General features: G+C 37.5%; 1 protein-coding gene and 1 pseudogene across 1 annotated transcript in view; one reads left to right on the top strand and one right to left on the bottom strand.

Annotated features, from left to right (window-relative positions):
• Positions 1–17538, bottom strand: part of COL4A5 (collagen type IV alpha 5 chain) — a 420087-nt gene that overhangs the window by 361553 nt on the left and 40996 nt on the right. The gene's annotated exons all lie outside the window — the stretch shown is intronic.
• LOC139438133 (FUN14 domain-containing protein 2 pseudogene) lies at positions 674–1218 on the top strand (annotated as a pseudogene).

Below are 17538 nucleotides of genomic sequence, written 5' to 3'. Positions count from 1 at the left end.
TCTTTGAAAGTTCAAAGAAAATGTAACTGAGATTTTAGGTCACAGACTCAAAGAGTATCGAGAACATGGGCAACTTTAAAAAGTTAAATCCCATCACAAAATCATGAGAATCTGATGACAAAGAAATCAAGGAGAGGTACACAAACCAGAGAAAACTACACAAAGAACATTCTGACTTAGAATTTTAAAACGTGAATAGCTGGGATGAGGCAAAATAGAAATAAAAGCAGACATAAACTAATAATATAAACCTGTAAGAATAATTACAGGAAAGCTACCAACCTAAAAAGAACCAAAGCTGGTGGGGAAAAATGTTTAGCAAAACAAAAATAGCAAATGGAGAAAGGATTGGTCTGGTATTTGGGGAACATTTCATTTACTTTCTCTCCAACAAGGAAGGTGGTCTTCAAAGTAGTAAAATCAGAAGTTGAACCCCCATCTAAGGGAGGACAATATAATTGTTGAATTTACTCACATTTCTGGGTCCAAATAAATCTTGCACTAAGGAAAATAAGGCTAAATATAACCTTTCTCATAACCATTATTGAGAAATTTTAAAGTGTGGAAAATAAGGATATTTAGGTGACTCAAAAAGGAAATATCTTCAGTATTATTAAAAATAAGAGGGGAATTGCTCTTCTACCTTGGCTATACAAATGGAAATATCTGGTCCATGTGCCAGAAGCCACTTGACAGAAGCAGTGGTCATGGCAGTGCCTTGTCATGTGTGTCAGGTGTGGAGCCTCTGAGGGTGACCTTGCCAAATGAGCTCACCAAAATGGCCGCAGGAAACTCTGGAGGAAATTTTTAGTTAATGGACCTTGCAGAATTTGCTAAAAAGCAGCCATGGTGGCGCAAGCTGTTTGTGTCGGAATCCTGAGCCTCTACAGAAAAGTACAGCATGAGTAGAGCTGTTAATTGGTGAAGCTGGCACTGAATGGTGCACATGTTTCATATTCAAGAAGGTTGGAAAGCTGACTGCAACAGCTGTGAGAGGTGAATTTTTTCTCCTTCGGTTTGTAAACTGGGTACATCAAAGTTGACCGGCAACAAGTAGAAAAGGATATGAAAAAAGCCAAGGAGCAGCTGAAAATCTGTAAGAGCAACCAAATACCTACTGAATTCAAAAGCAAAGCTGAGGAGGTGTCATGATTTGTAAAGAATGTTCTCGTGACTGGGGATTTTTTTGGAGGCTTTCTGCTTAGCATGGCATCTTAAGGAGGATGACTTCATTTGCACTATTCTTGTCTTTTGGTTTCTTCCATCATTCATCAGAAAATGTCAGTTGTGTTTTTACAGCCAGCAGCTTTTATACTTCTTCATAGAACACTGAATCTCTCCTTTCCTCTCTGAAGTGGCAGATCTGAATGGTTTTCTATAGGCATCTTTTGGTACAGGTTAACTGTTGAGTTTGATAGTATTGGAAAAGACAACAGACATCATCATAGACTTCCTACTTGGCTATTCCGTAGGTCAGCAAGAATGCTTCTTTCCTCCCTAGATATGATACTTATCAGAACACATCATAAGATGCCTCACGGTGGAGATGAGTGAATCCTCAAAGACTGTGCCAAACTGTTGATTTGGAAAAAGGAATAAACACATAGATATCTTGTTAGACAATGCATGGAAAGGAACCATATAGGTTGCATGGAAAGGAACTGAATACATTTGCCTTTAAGTATGAAATGTTTTGGTATATCTATGTCTACTTTCTTCTTTACTTGGTTGGTTTTAGACTATAGAAAGAGAACCATTCATACCTGTTATTATTAACCTACCAAAAATGACAGCATGAGCACAATAATTGAAAATTTTGAATATAGAACGAACCCGTGCTGAAGATGTGTGCCATGCTGAAGTATTGTAGTTGGTGGGAAGGTCTTTAGGAAACCAACCAATAGAGATACATTGTGGAATGGATAGACTTAGGGTATCATTTAGGAGCATGAAGATAACTCTCCACAGGATATTTTCCACCTATAATTGTAGGGTAATGAACTTTGTGGCTGTTTCAGAAGTGGTTTATTAATGGTAAAATATGTGACTTTAGGTCGGGATGGGAAGAAACTCTCAGGTTTATATTTCATAGAAATGACTTAAGCTTGGAAATTTAGCCATAGTTCTTTATACAAATTCCAGCATTTCTTTATCCTCTTAGCATGAAATTTTACATTTGAACCACATCCTTTGAAATATAACAATGCAGGCATTCAAAACTGAGAAAGAGAACACATAAGAAATTTCTTAAAATCAAATGTAATCTGCTGTCTCATGATGATTGCCAACTCTTAAAAATTTTTTTTAAAATAAATGTTTTCATACATACACTTAGAGAGAATCTTAGGACATTTTATTGTAATGGCCTCTTTACAAGTATAAGCTTCCTGAGGGCAAGGCTTGTATCTTTTTTATCATCATATACACTGGGTCTAGCATTTGACATAGGTACTCATATTACAAGTATAAGCTTCCTGAGGGCAAGGCTTGTGTCTTTTTTATCATCATATACACTGGGTCTAGCATTTGACATAGGTACTCAATATTTGTTCAATATATGAATAATGACTTCATAGAAAGGTATCTGGGAAAGGTGTTGATGCAAAGAATTATGAGCTCTGAGAAAGCAGGAAACTCACTATAAAAGGTTAATTTTAATTTGTTAATGCTTAAAATTGCAGGTGATCCCTAGTGTAATGTATGTATATTTTTAAGACTGTGAGTTTAGAATGTTTGCCTTTTAATCTATCTTGGGAATGATGTATTGAATTTGAAAAGTTGAACCTAGCAGTGGATGTCTATAAATTTATAGAATTCAACTATTTGTATTTTCTCTTTAAAACATTACAGTAATATTATGTTAACATGAACTACTTGCAAAATTTATGAACCATCTTAAAATCCTAATGGTATGAGCCTCTTTGCTGCATATTTTTCTATAAGAGCTTAAATGTTTCTCACTTACTCTTAGGGAAATTTTCAAACATCTATAAAAATATTGAAAATAGTATAATGAACCCCATGTATCCATGTACCACCTACAAAAACCATCAAATTGTAGCCATGCAGCCCTGTGCAGACGATGATGATGGAATTACATGCTTTAAGATCTTGTCCCCTCATAGAAGCTTTGAACAGCCAGCAAGAACTGGCAGAAATATCTTTCCCAAAATTCCAAAAAACATTTAAAGGAACAGGATGAATTTCAAATTAAGAAAAGGGCTACTTAAAAGTGGTAGGGGAGCTGATATAGCTCAGTGGTTGAGACACTGCTTCCCATGTACTAGGTCCTGGGTTCAATCCCAATTACCTCCTAAAAAAATCACAGTAGGATGTTGGGTGCCCTGGATGACTCCTCCCCCACCACTCTCTGGCTCAGCAAGGTGCTGGTCTGTACTCCCAGTGCAGATATATGGCCCTGTTCTCGAGAGAGCAAAATAACTCTCATGCATATATTGGGAACATGTATGTCTGACCCAGTCTATCTGGTGGTGGCCTGAGGAACTTGCCTTACATGTAGAAGGCAGTTCACAAAGTGCTCTTCCAGAGCACTGTGAGGAGAAAGAGTTAAGTTATGTTAACTGGGACAAGGGATTGCTGGCTATAGAACAGACTGCAGTGCCTGGAACTGTGAGGAAACTTTCCTAGGGAAGAGGAGACATACAGAACTATGTAAACAAGGGAATTCCTAGGGCCACATGAGCATGCCTAAGACAAAATACAGGCACAGAAAGGATCAGGGAGGTTCCCTTAAGCTAGTTTCTCAACTCATTGTATGGTTAAGTTTTGAATAACACTTACCCAGGTTAATCGGCAAAGACTAGGAAAGGTGTTTTGTTTTTCATATCTCTAACTAGAAACGAGCTTATGGAACTAAGCTCTATAATCTAAATTCCAGCAACAACATATCATTCAATTATCAAAATATCCAGGTTTCAGCAAAATACTATAAAACAAAGAGGAAATGATGGCCCAGGAAGACAAAATTAAAGCATTAGGAACCAGCAATGGGGAAAACCAGACCTGGAACAAGAAGACAAAGACATTTTAAAAATTGTCTTAAATATGTTCAAAAAGCTAAAAGGAAAACATGCACAAAGAACCAAAGGATATCAGGGAAACAACAGATGAAAACAAAGAGATTAGAGTTGGAAATTATGAAAAGGAACCAAACAGAGCTGAAGAACATAGTAATGGAAATTATATATTTTCTAGAGTGATTCAAAAGATTGGAGCTGAGAGAATCAGTAAACTTGAAAATAAGAAAATTGAAATCATCCAGGTAGAAGAGAAGGAACAAAGAATGAAGGAAAGTAAACAGAGCCTGAGAAACCTGTGAGACACCATCAAACATACCAATATACACATTGTGAGAATCCCAGAAGTAGAAGAAAAAGGAGCAGAGAGAATATTAAAAAAATAATAATGGCTGAAAACTTCCCAAATTTAAAGAAACACGAGAATATACACATCTAAGACATTCAGGATACTCCAAAAAGATACACCAAAATTGACCCACGCTGCAACAGGATATAATCAACCTGTCAAATGCCAGAGATAAAGAGAGAGTTCTGAAAGCTGCAAGAGAGAAGCAACATGTTACATCCAAGGAAGCTTCATCTTAAGTGCTGATTTCCCTTCAGTAACCAAGGAGGCAACAAATTATTGGAAGGACATATTTAAAGTACTGAAAGCAAAAATCTGCCAACCAAGAATTCTATAGCTGGCAAAACTGTCTTTCAAAAATGAGGGTGTGTTTAAGACATTCCCAGATAAACAAAAGTTGAGGAAGTCTATGATCACTAAACTGGCCCCACAAGAGATGCTTAAGAAAGTTCTGCATGTTGAAAGGAAGGACAATAGACAGTAGATTGAAGCAACATGAAAAAATAAGGATCTCTGGTAAAGGTAATTACAGGGGTAATTATAAATGCCAGTACTCTTTTATTTTTTGACTTGTAATTCTCCTTTTTATTTCCTACAAGATCTAAAAGGCAAATACATAAAATGTAATGATAAATTAGTAGGTTTTGACAAGAACTGCATAAAGATGGGAGGAAAGTGGGGTGCAAGATCATGGTTTGTATATACTGTTGAAATTAAGTTGGTATCAAAACAAAGAAGATTTAGATTTAGAATGTTAAATTTAAGGCCCTACATTCTCGGGACTTGGAGTTGTCCTGGGTGGTGCCCCAGGGACAACTGTCGGATGTTGTATGTCCTCCCATGGCCCACTGGATGGAATGTGGGAAAGTGTGGGCTATGGTGTGGAACACGGGACATGGGGTGCAGCGATGCCCAGAGATGTACTCACCAGACGCAATGGATGTGACATGATGATGGGGGAGAGTGTTATTGGGGGGGGAGTGGTGGGGTGGGGGCAGTAGAGGCAAATGGGGACCTCATATTTTTTTAATGTAATATCTTTTTAAAAAATGAATAAATTGAGTAGAATTTGAAAAAAAAAATTAAGGCCCTACTACAAAGAAAATATCAGATAATACATAAGCTCATAGAGACAGAAATAAGGATACAGAAACTCAGGGGCATGGGACAAGCAGAATGGGATGCTAATACAAAATGGGTGTAGTGTTTTTCTATGATAAAATGTGGGAAAGTTTAGTAAAGGTAGTGAGCATACTGCAACACAATAAATGTGATTGATCCCACTGAATGATATGCTTGAGAGTGGCTGGGGTAGGAAAATTTATGTTGTATATATGTTCCCACAATTTAAAAACAAAGCAACTAAAGAGACAATGACAATTAAATGCAATACATGATCCTGGATGGGATCTAACAAGGGAGGAAAGAAAGTTCTAAGGGACATTATTGGAACATGTGGAAAACAGAATATAGACTACATAAGCTTTATATCAATGTTAAATTTCTTGACCTTGATAACTGTATTTAGGTGAATACATAAGTGAATATCTTTGTTCCTAGGAAATGTACATGGCAGTATTAAGTGTACAAGGAATATGATGTATTCAACCTATACTTAAGATTTCAAAAAATGCATTGATAAACAGGTAAATAGATGGAATGGTAGGTTGTCGGACAGATGGATGGAATGATACAGCAAATGTGGCAAAATGTTAAAATTGATGGATCTGCAGGAAGCAGCTGTGGCTCAAGCAATTGAGCTCCCAAATGGAGGACCCATGTTCAATCCCCAGGACCTCCTGGTAAAAAAAAGACCCAGACCTGCACAGAGAGGTACAGGCCCCCACATGGCAAAGTAACACACCAAAATGACAATGACTCAACCAGATAGAAAAAAAAATGATGGATCTGGGAAGTGGATGTGGGTTAAGCAGTTGAGTGCCAACCTCCCACATGGGAGGTCCCAGGCTTGGTCTCCAGTCCCTCCTAAAGAAGACAAACAAGTGAGCAATGAGCAGACATCGATCAAAAACGACATGCAGACAATGAGAAAAAAAGAAGCAGACAACAAGAAAAAAAACAATGAGCTGACAACAAGCAAAAACAAATGAGCAGGAAGCAGATGCAACTCAAGCAGTTGAACACCTGCCTCCCACATGGACGGTTCCAGGTTCAGTTCCTAATGCCTCCTAAAGAAAAAAACAGACAACGAGCAAACAATGAACAAAAAAGAAAAAAACAACAAACAGACAATGATCAAAAACAATGAATAAAAAACAAAGAGCAAACAGATAAGGAAGCCATCTGGGGGGATGGAATTGATGGATCTGGGTATGTAGGGGGAAAGGCATATGTTGCAGTTCTATATATGCAGAGTGCTTTGTTTTTGTAACTGTCCTGTAAATTTGAAAGTATTTCATAGTAAAATGTTTAATTTTTTTTAAAGAGAGGAATTACAGGAATTACAGAAAAGTTAATATGATATAAATCCTAGAAAATTAAGACTAGTTTTTTTAAATAAGGGAAATGGAATAAACATAATGAGTTTAATTTCACCAAGGCATTTAGCACTATATTCTTATGCATAAAATGGTGAAATGTAGCCAGATGAAATTAGAGTTCAGTCACACTAATTCCCCAAAATTCCTTTCCATGGACTACACTGTGGCTCTACAATGTCCAAATGCCGTGCTACCTCTCTGTTTTTGTTTCTTAACACTATCCCATTTTCTAGACCCCGTGACCTTCCTCAAACATCACAAGGCTGTTCATGTTTAGGAATTTTGCTCTTGCTGTTGCCTCTGCCTAGAAGACCTCATCCCAGATATGCACATGGCTGGCTCACTCACTCACTCATTTCCTTCAGGATTTAGCTCAAATATTACCTATTCAGAGATTTTTGCCCTGACCACTCTATCTAAAAGAGCAAAACCATCATTCTCAATTTCCTATTTTTTTTCATATATCTATAGTTGTGTGGAAATATAAAATATTAGTTATTTTTTGTCTCCCTTTTGGAATAAACTTTCATGAAGATGGTAAGTTTGTTTTTCACAAGTGAATCCACAGGATCTTAAACAGTGGTGCTCATCTTCTCCCTCCTCCTCTAGTTATTTTAAATTCCCCTCACTTTCAGCTATTAACTCTGCAGTTCTTGGTGGCTTGGCTGGAGTTGTGACCCAAATTTTCATTTCTGAGAGGTTTCATACCTTGGTAATTATACACCTCTCATATCACAATTGTTTCAGGTGTCTATTTACAGTTAAAATTGGGAATGGGAGTACCAAAGACATCAAGTAGATGATCTGGGTTATACATGTTATTCCTCCCGAGTCCCACTGTTTAAAAGGAGCCCAACCTCTTCCTGCTAATGAGTATCAATTACAAATCCCAAAATGGAGCCTCCGGAGACTAACTGTAACAATGGGAGGCTGTGGTTCATCCCACCATAATCTTTCTTCTAAGTTTCCCCTCATGAATACAGAAACCCAAGAATCATGGAAGAGTTGCTCCCCAGACCTGCATAGAGTAGACCTGTAAAGCATACGAAAATGTGGGGGCCATAAAAATTGGCTACTCAAATTTTCCTCTGTGGGGACCACAGTTGATTAAAACACCAAGGTATTGTCCTTCTAGTTCCACCACTGTGCTCAGACCAAACTCATGCTACCTCCAGGCTGTTCCAAGGCAATGCCTGAAAACAGGAAGGCATAATAATACAGACCCATTCTTGTAGAAAGAGGAATTCCAAAACAGGTGCTATGGCTCAAGGACTCGTCATAGGCCTAGGCAAAAACTGTTAGAACTGTGCTGCAGTCTGACATGCTTCCTACTCAATTCTTCCTTCCCCCTCTCCTAGCCAAGAAGGTAACACAGTTTGACTCCACAAAGAAGGCAATGGAAACACTCCCAATGTTGCTCTATGTATCTTCTCCTTTGGTTGATTTTAATCTGTATCTTTCTCTGTAATAAACTGTATGTCTGAGTATAATTACTTTCCATCAGTCCTGTGATTCCTTCTTGCAAATTGTCAAACTTGAGGGTAGTTTTAGGAACCCCTCGAACTTGCAGTTGGTGTCAGAAGTGAAAGCAGTCTTAGGGAATTATTATTCATATTGGGAAGATGAAGGCACTTATAATAATTTAATTAAAATCTTTCCTTTCTATATTAGATCTTCTTTAATTTGGAGGGTGGTTGCAAAGTTGACTTCAAGACTTACTATAAAGGTAAAGTAATTAAGTTAGTGTAGATGGTATTATCAAACAGATTGGCAAGTAGGAACATAATGGAGACTGCATATTTGATTTTTAAGAAAGGGATCAAAGCATCCCTATAGGAAAAAGCTATTCAAAAAATAGTACTGGAATAATTGTATATCCACTTGGGAAACAATGAGCCTCAATCCTTACCCCATTAAAAATGCAAAAATTATTTGGAGTGGATCAAAGACCATAACATAAAAGCTAAAACCACAAAGTTTTCAGAGGAATATATAGGAATACATCTTTATGATTTGGGATAAGGCAAAATTTCTTACACAGAACACCAAAAGCAATAATCAGAAAAGAAAAAAAATGATAAATTATATTTTAGCAAAATTCAAAATGTCAACTCATCAAGTGATATCATTATTAGTGTGAATAGGCAAGTCAGAGATTGGAAGAAATATTCACAATACACATATATAGTAAATAAGTGGCATAATGATATAAAAAGAACTACAACTCAACAATAAAAATACAAACAACCGCCAAACAAAAGAATGAAGTTCTAATCCATGCTACAATATGAGTAAACCTTGAAGACATCAGAATGAAATAAGTCAGACACAAAGGTACATATACTGTATGAATTCACTTATATGAAATAACTAGAATATGCAATTTCATAGAGACAGAAAGTAGAGTTCAGGTTACCAGGGGCATAGAAGGAGGAGACTGGAAGTTACTACATTAGGTGCAGGGTCTCTGTGGTGATAGGAAAGTTCCAGTAATGGATAGTGGTAAGGGTGGCACAATATTGTGAATGTGGTTAGTCCCACTGAATTAAATGCTTGGGAGTGACTGATATGAGGAATTTTATGTTGTATGTATGTTTGCACAATAAAGTAAAGACTAAAGATACAATGAGGGAAGTGGATATGGCTCAAGTGATAAGACCTCCGCCTACCATTTGGGAGGACCTGGCTTTGATGCCTGGGGCCTCCTGGTGAAAAAGAAGAGAAAACACGGGCCTGCATGGTGAGCCAGTGCCCACGTGGCAAGTCAAGTGCCCTCATGATGAGCCGAGTCCCACATGAGTGGCCATGCAGCAAGCCATGTGCCCACGAGTTCCCACATGGTGAGCCAAGTGCCCGTGTGGCGAGCTGAGTGCCCACGCAGTGAGCTGAGTACCCATATGAGTGTCCGTGTGGTGAGCCGAGTGCCTGCATGTATGCCCACATGGCGAACTGAGTGCCCACATGAGTGTCTGCACGGTGAGCCATGGCCCACGTGGCGAGCCGAGAGCCCACGCAGCAAGGTGAGTGCCCACATGGTGAGCCAGTACCCATGCAAGTGAGTCATGCAGCAAGATGATGATGCAACAAAAGAGAGACCAAGGGGAGAGTCAAGGTGAAGCACAGTAGAGACCATGAATTGATGTGGCACAGTTGATAGGGAACCTCTCTCCAGAACAGAGCTCCCCAGAATCAAATCCCGGTGAATCCTAGAGGAAAAAGATGAGAAGAGAAGACAAAAGGAGAAATAGACTCAGAGGACTGCACAGCAAATGGACACAGACAGCAAAAACAGCAGAGCAGAGGAGGGGGGAGGGGGGAGAGGGGAGTATGAAGGGAAAAATTTTTAAATTTTAAAAAACTACTTTGAAAAAAAAGGCAAAAAAAAAAAGACACAATGACAATTAAAAGCAATAATGATCCTTGACTGGACCTAATAATGGAGGAGAAAATTCCCAAAAGGACATGACTGGGACTATTGATAAAACTGGAATACAAACTATAAGCAATATTTCAATGTTAACTTTTTTGAACTCAGAAAGTGTGATTACGGTGGATACATAACTGAATATACATGTTCTTAGGAAATATACATGGAAGTATTAAATGGTAAAGGAGCATGATTTATGCAACCTACTTTCCAATGTTTAGAAAATAGATAAATAGACATAGATAGATAGATAGATAGATAGATAGATAGATAGATAGATAGATAGATAGATATAGATAGATAGATAGATAGATAGATAGATAGATAGATAGATAGATAGATATGTAGATAGATGAGAGCTACAGATAGGTATATAGATCTCTGTATATACTTCGTATTATCTTTGGAACTCTTCTGTGAGTTTGAAATTTTTTAAAATGAAATTTTTAAAAATGCAAACAAAACAATGGAAAAATAAGCAAAACATTTGATCACACACTTCACAAAAGAAGATGATTGCCCAATAAACCCATGAAAACATCTTCAATGTCATTAGTCATCAGAGAAACACAAATTAAAAGAAATTTTAAGACAGTTTGGTGATTCCTCAGAAATTTAAGTAAAGAATTATCATATAATCTGGCAATTCCACTGATAGGTATATAACCAAAATAATTGAAAGCAGGGATTTGAATAAATATTTGTATACTCTTATGGCACTATTCATAATTAATGAAAGATGGAAGTAACCAAAGTGTCCATCAACCCAGGAATGAATAAACAAAATGTGCTCTCTCTCTCTCTCTCTATACATACAGACACACACACACACACACAATGGAATATTATTCAGCCAAAAAAAGGAACGAAGGCCTAATACACGTGACAACATAGATGAACTTTGAAGACATCATGTTGAGTGAAATATAAGCCAGCTATAAAAGGGCAAATATTATATGACATCACTGACATGAAATAATTAGAATAAGCAAATTGACAGACTCAGAAACTAGCATACAAGTTACCAGGGGCTGGGGTGGGGGTAGGGTATAGTGAGTTAATGCACAAACTATAAATTGTTTTTATTTATGGTGATGGAAATATTTTGGTAATGGGTGGTGGTGAAGATAGCACAACTTTATGAATGTAAATGACAGCACTGAATTATATATTTGAATGTGGTTTGTAAAAGGGAAAATTAAGTTGTATATATGTTACTGGAATAATTTTTTTAAAAAACTAAAGGACAGTTCAACAAACAATGAATTCAAGTGTAAACAATGATGGAAATTAGTAATACAATCATAATAATGTTACTTATTTAATTGTAAGAAACGTACCATACTAATGAAAAGTGATAATAATACAGAAGTTTGTGTTTTATGCATGATTTTTCTGTAATCCTAAAATGTCTCTAATTTTAAAAAGTACATTGAGGTAATACTACATACCCAAAAGAATGGTAAAATTTTTAAAAAATCATACAAATTCAAATATTGCCGAAGATGTTGGAACACAAGGAACATTCATGTATAGTTATAATGAGAAGATAGAGTGGCACAACCACTTTGGAAAAACTATGTCAGTTGCTTATGAAACTAAGCAAATACCTACCCTACAATTGAACGGTTCCACTTCTAGGTATTTATTCCAGAGAAATGAAAATATAAGTTCACAAAAACACTTGTAAATATGTTCTTAGCTGCTTTACTCATAATATTCAGAAACTGGAAAGAGCCTAGTTGTGCATCAGTATGATAATATATAACAATCTTTACTATATTAATACATGGGAATTCTAAGCAATTACAGGAAATAACAACATGGACTAATCTCAAACATGGCAAATAAGGAAACAAACACAAAGAACCCAACAATATTTAGACGGTTGACTAATAGAAACAAAAGAGAAGTCAGGTGGAAGGCCTTCCATAAATTTTCAAAGTACCAAATCCCCAAATTACCAAAAACAATAAGTTATGTAATGTTCACTCCCAAATGCAGTATATGTAACTGAAAGGACATTTACACAACTATGTCACGGCTAAATGGAATTGTCTCGTGCTACATCACTTCCATAAAAATCAATAGCAGATACCTATCTGATTAGGACCATCTTCCCCCCCAAAAAAATTCTCCTTGTACCTTCAGAACAGTTAGAGCAGAGGAAATAAAGACACAAGGAGATAAATATGTTGTATATGCACTTACCAAGGTTCACTCACAAAATGACTTGTCCTATACTGCTCTCTAGCTCAAATGTGCTATTATTATTAAATTTGGGGCCTCAGCAAAACAGCAAACAACTACAGTACTGCAAATAGGAATGCTAAAATAAAACAATTTTAAAAGAAGTGATATCTATTCCAAATGAAAGAAATGATCTACATGTGTTTCAGGAGGGTGGCGGGGAAGAAAAGGAGAATTAGAGATTAGGAAACAATGAGAACACATCCTTGTACATACAAGTTAATCATTAGTGTTTTTCCAACTTTCCTGGGTTTTGAATCAGCTGGGAAGCATTGTTAAAAATGCTGATCCACAGGAAGTGGACTTGGAACAATGGATAGGGCATCCACCTACCACATGGGAGGTCCACGGTTCAAAACCCGGGCCTCCTTGACCCGTGTGGAGCTGGCCCATGCACGCAAGGAATGCCCTGCCACGCAGGGGTGTCTCCTGTGTAGGGGAGCCTCACGCAAAAGGAGTACACACCGTAAGGAGAGCCGCCCAGTGAGAATGAAATGCAACCTGCCCAAGAATGGCACCACAAACACAGAGAACTGACACAACAAGATGATGCAACAAAAAAGAAACACAGATTCCTGGTGCCACTGATAAGGATAGAAGCCATCACAGAAGAACACAGCGAACAGACAACTGGGAGATGGGGGAGGGAGAGAAATAAATAAAAATTTTTTTAAAAAATTTACAAAGAAATGCTGATCCTTAGTTCAAACCCTCAGAAAGCAATTAGGTCTGGAGTGGGGATCAGGAATCTGTGTTTTATTAATATTTAGCAAGCATCCCAAGTGAAACTACTGAGGGTCATCTTCTGCATGTGCATTAACATATACTAAGCCAAAAAAATTGGGCCAATAGAAAGATATTACATTTCTCCTTCATTCTTAGTTCATCTTCTTCTCACTATTTGTTTCTAACATATTTAATCCTACACACACCTAAAAGCAATGTACTTTAGGTACAGATACTGATAGAAGGACCCTTAAATTATTCAAAGTTGGGGATTAAGAAAACTTTCTCACCCTAGGTCCAATATCATTCTGGATCTTTCTCTACAATTATTTTACTTCTAATCTCTCTGCACCTCACATCCTATAATTCTTCCTCAGCCTTCTTGTCTCATTCTTCCTGCTACACTCATAGCTTATTGCTTAATCTGAAACAGTGCAAATAAACAAACTTATAAGGATTAAATGTATTTTCCTATCACCAATTTTATTTGGTCTAGTGTTAAGACTTGATTGATATCTAAATAAGTACACCTATAAAAGCCCTCTTTTTATCATACATTAATTTTTTTCTTTATTTTTAAAGAAGTTTTGGATTACATAAAAGTTACATGGAAAATACAGGGGGCAGAGTGGGTGTAACTCAGGGGTAGAGCACATGCTTTGTTCATATGAAGTCCTGGGTTCAATTCACACTACTACCTAAACAAAACGGGGGATTATTATACACCCCACCTCCTCCCCCTCTCACATTTACCCTATTAATAACATCTTTCTTTAGTGTAGTGCATTTGTTATAATGATGAACATATGCTGAAGCACTGCTACTAAGCATGGCCTATTGATTGCAATATGGTTCACACTCTGCACCACACAATTTCATAGGTTTTGACAAACTGTATAACAGCCAGTATCTGTCACAGCAATGTTATTCAGAAAAATTCCAATGCCCCAACAAAGCCCCACGTTATACCTATTCTTCCCTCACCCTCCCCTCCGAACCTCTGTTGACCACTGTCTTCATACCAGGGTTATAAGTTCTACCTGTAAGTCTACTTTGGTAGACTTATATTTGTTCATTCCTCAGTCTTGAGGAGGGTGATGCTATGCTTATTACTGAGAGGAGGGTTAGATCCCATGGAGCAAATGGATTGAACTGTCTTACTTGCAGTTGCAGATACTCTCCGTTTTGTGGGATCAGCATTGTCCATCATCATCATCCTTTTATTAGTTGTCCTGGACAAGTCTGATGAACTGGAGAGTAGGTGTTGGCTGCAGCTCTACTGAGATTCAGGGCTCAACCAGCAAATGAACAGAACGAAGATTTAAGTCTCCATGACATATATTTAATTGATATATTGCTAATTATAATTTTAAGTAAAAGAGGCAGAAGAATCATGGGTAGGAAAATAATAAATAAGTCTAACTCTTACACTGGGGAGATGGATTAACATATATTCCAAGGTAAGGCCCACCTAAGGCATTGCTATTTCCTGGGTTTTTTGGCCCTGCCTATAGTGTCCAGATGTCTCTAGAGCCCTCAGGACCACTCCTGATTGAGGCACTGTTTACTGTGGCAATCAATGAGATGCTCTTGAGACATGAATAAGTGTAACCTCTGGAATGACCTCCTGACTCACTTTGAAATCTCTTAGTATTTAATACTTCCCCCTTTTGATCAAGGTTTTTTCCAAATGCATCACTAGTTGGCACTTGGTAATAATTCCTCTGTGCCAGGGAACCCCATCCCCAGGAGTCATGTCCCACATCAGGTGGAAGGCGGTGAAGGCTTATATGGTGAGTTTGGCTTAGAGAGAGGCCACCTTTGAGTAACAAGGAGGTTTTAAGGAGGTAACACTTAGGAAATAGATATTACTAGACTAAGTTTCAATTTTCAAGAATAAGGTTCGTAAGTACAAACATTAATATCGAGGACCTGGCATATTGGTCTGTTTTCCTTTAATTAGGCACTGCCCATGTACTCTAGAGATTCTTGCCACCCTATTAGAGAACATAGCAGGACTCCCCAGGATGGAACATTAACATTTTTTGGTTATTATTTGGACCTCCACCCACTATGACAACACCTCATGACCAAATGAACATTCATATTCCACAAAGGCATGCCCCAGGTGCATCCTGTCTCACACATCCCCCCAACACTGACACCCTGTACTAGTGATCCTCACCTGCCATAGTTTTAACTTTTCTGTAATCCAAAACCTCCCCAAAATCAAAGTCAAAATTTTTTTTGCATCGTGCTTTTCATCACCATAATATCTGTTTATCTTTTATGTATATTTACAATTTCTTCTATATGTTCCCCAGTATCTTATTTTTTCACTTTATTTTCAAAGAAGCTTCAGGTTACAGAAAAGTCACACTGAAAATATAGGGGATTCCCACATACTCCACCCCCTCACTCTCTCACATTTTCCCTTATTAATAACATCTTACATGAATATGGTACATTTGTTACAATTGATGAACAAATATTGAAGCATTACTACTAACCATGGTCAATGGTTTACATTATGGTTTACACTTTGAACCATAAAATTTTATAGGTTTTGACAAAATATATAATTTCCTGCATCTGTCATTGCAAAATAACAGAAAATTCCAATGCCCTAAAAATGCCCTATATTCCACCCATTATTCCCCTCCTCTCTGCTTGGAGCCTATAGTAACCACTAAGTTTCAATTTTTCAAGAATATGGTTGATAGTTACATGCATTAATATTGAGGGTAAAAGCCTCTTTTTTTTGTTCTCTCAATGTTTCTTTTAAAACTTATGAGCTGTCACATACCTTTTTACAGGACAAAACAAGAAATTAAAGATTTTAGGCAAAACCACTAAGCTGTCACCATTTAATAATTCTACAAGCCCCTAATGAAGTATCCATGCATTTTTCCAGTAATTCTTGAGACTCTGAACAATAGTTGCAATTTTTAAAATTGTCTAATGGAGCAATCAAGATGGATTATATATTTTTAATTAATTAGTTATTTATTTTTTAAAGATACTTAGATTAGATAAATGTTACATAAAAAATACAGGGGATTCCCATATGCCCAATTCCCACCCCCTACTACACCTTCCAACATTAACAACATCCTTCATTAGTGTGGTACATTTCTTACAATTTATAACACATACTGAAGAATTGCCACTAAGTATGGATTATACTTTACAATTTACATTTTTACATCATCCTGTCATGGGCTCTATTAGCCATGTTCTGTTGGGTGCAAAATAACTCTTTTCATCTCCCTCTCCCCCTTTCAAACAACTCTAAAACTTAAAGCTAAGAGTGATATCATCAAGATGGCAACATAAGACATTCTCAAGAAAGTCTTCCTTTGTAGACAACTAAATAAAAGGGTGGATTTCACTTTCGTGGAACTCTGGAGGATGGTAGAGACTGAAAAGATTTCACAAATGATGAATCAAAGTGGAAAAGACAACCAAAAAGAAGATAGGATATCTGTGACTAAAACCTGTCTGGACTCCTTGCCCATGCTTGGTCCCGAATGGCTCAAGAGTCACACTGCAGGCAGCACTCTGGACAGGACACCTCCTGCCATGGTCACTGACAGCAGAGCCCCCCATAGCAGTGACTTAGAGAGTCCCACACACATTCAGACATGGGGACAAAGGTCACATAGGCCCAAGTATGGGCCCCAGTGGTTGGTGCATATATGCATACAAAGTAGACCCCAGGAAACAAGAGTGAACCATGGCAGAACTGTTAGCAAGCAGTGCACAGTCTAAACTAGGTCCCTAACTGCTCATGAAGCTAAAAATAGTTCAGCATTTTCAACATGGACACTATCTGGCTCCCTGGGGCAGGTGATAGCCTAATGGAAATTACTGGAGAACAAAACACAACATATAAAAAGAAGAAAAACGAAGAGCTGTAAGGCAAGATGGACCCAAGAATGAAGGCTGTAGTAAAAAGGCAGCCCTGAGCATGGTAATGCAGTTCAGTAAATCATACCTACTGGGGAGGAAAATTTATATAAACACAAAGAGAACAGCCCAGGCTCCATGAAGAAGAACAGTAGAAGAAAATCCTCTCCTGTAGAGAAAACAGTCACATAAAACAGGGTAATCTTAAAAGTTTCAGCACATACCCAGGATAAGAGGCAAGTGAAGAAAAACCTCAAAATACCTGAACTTTTAATTATATTCTGCTCTAAATGAGCAAGTATTGATAAACTGTCATAACACACAGGCACTCTCCAATAA

The sequence above is a fragment of the Dasypus novemcinctus genome, chromosome X (genome assembly GCF_030445035.2).
Source record: "Dasypus novemcinctus isolate mDasNov1 chromosome X, mDasNov1.1.hap2, whole genome shotgun sequence".
NCBI classification, from domain to species: Eukaryota; Metazoa; Chordata; class Mammalia; order Cingulata; family Dasypodidae; genus Dasypus; species Dasypus novemcinctus.
Note: the sequence above shows the minus strand (reverse complement) of the source record. Positions and strands in the feature narration are given on the sequence as shown.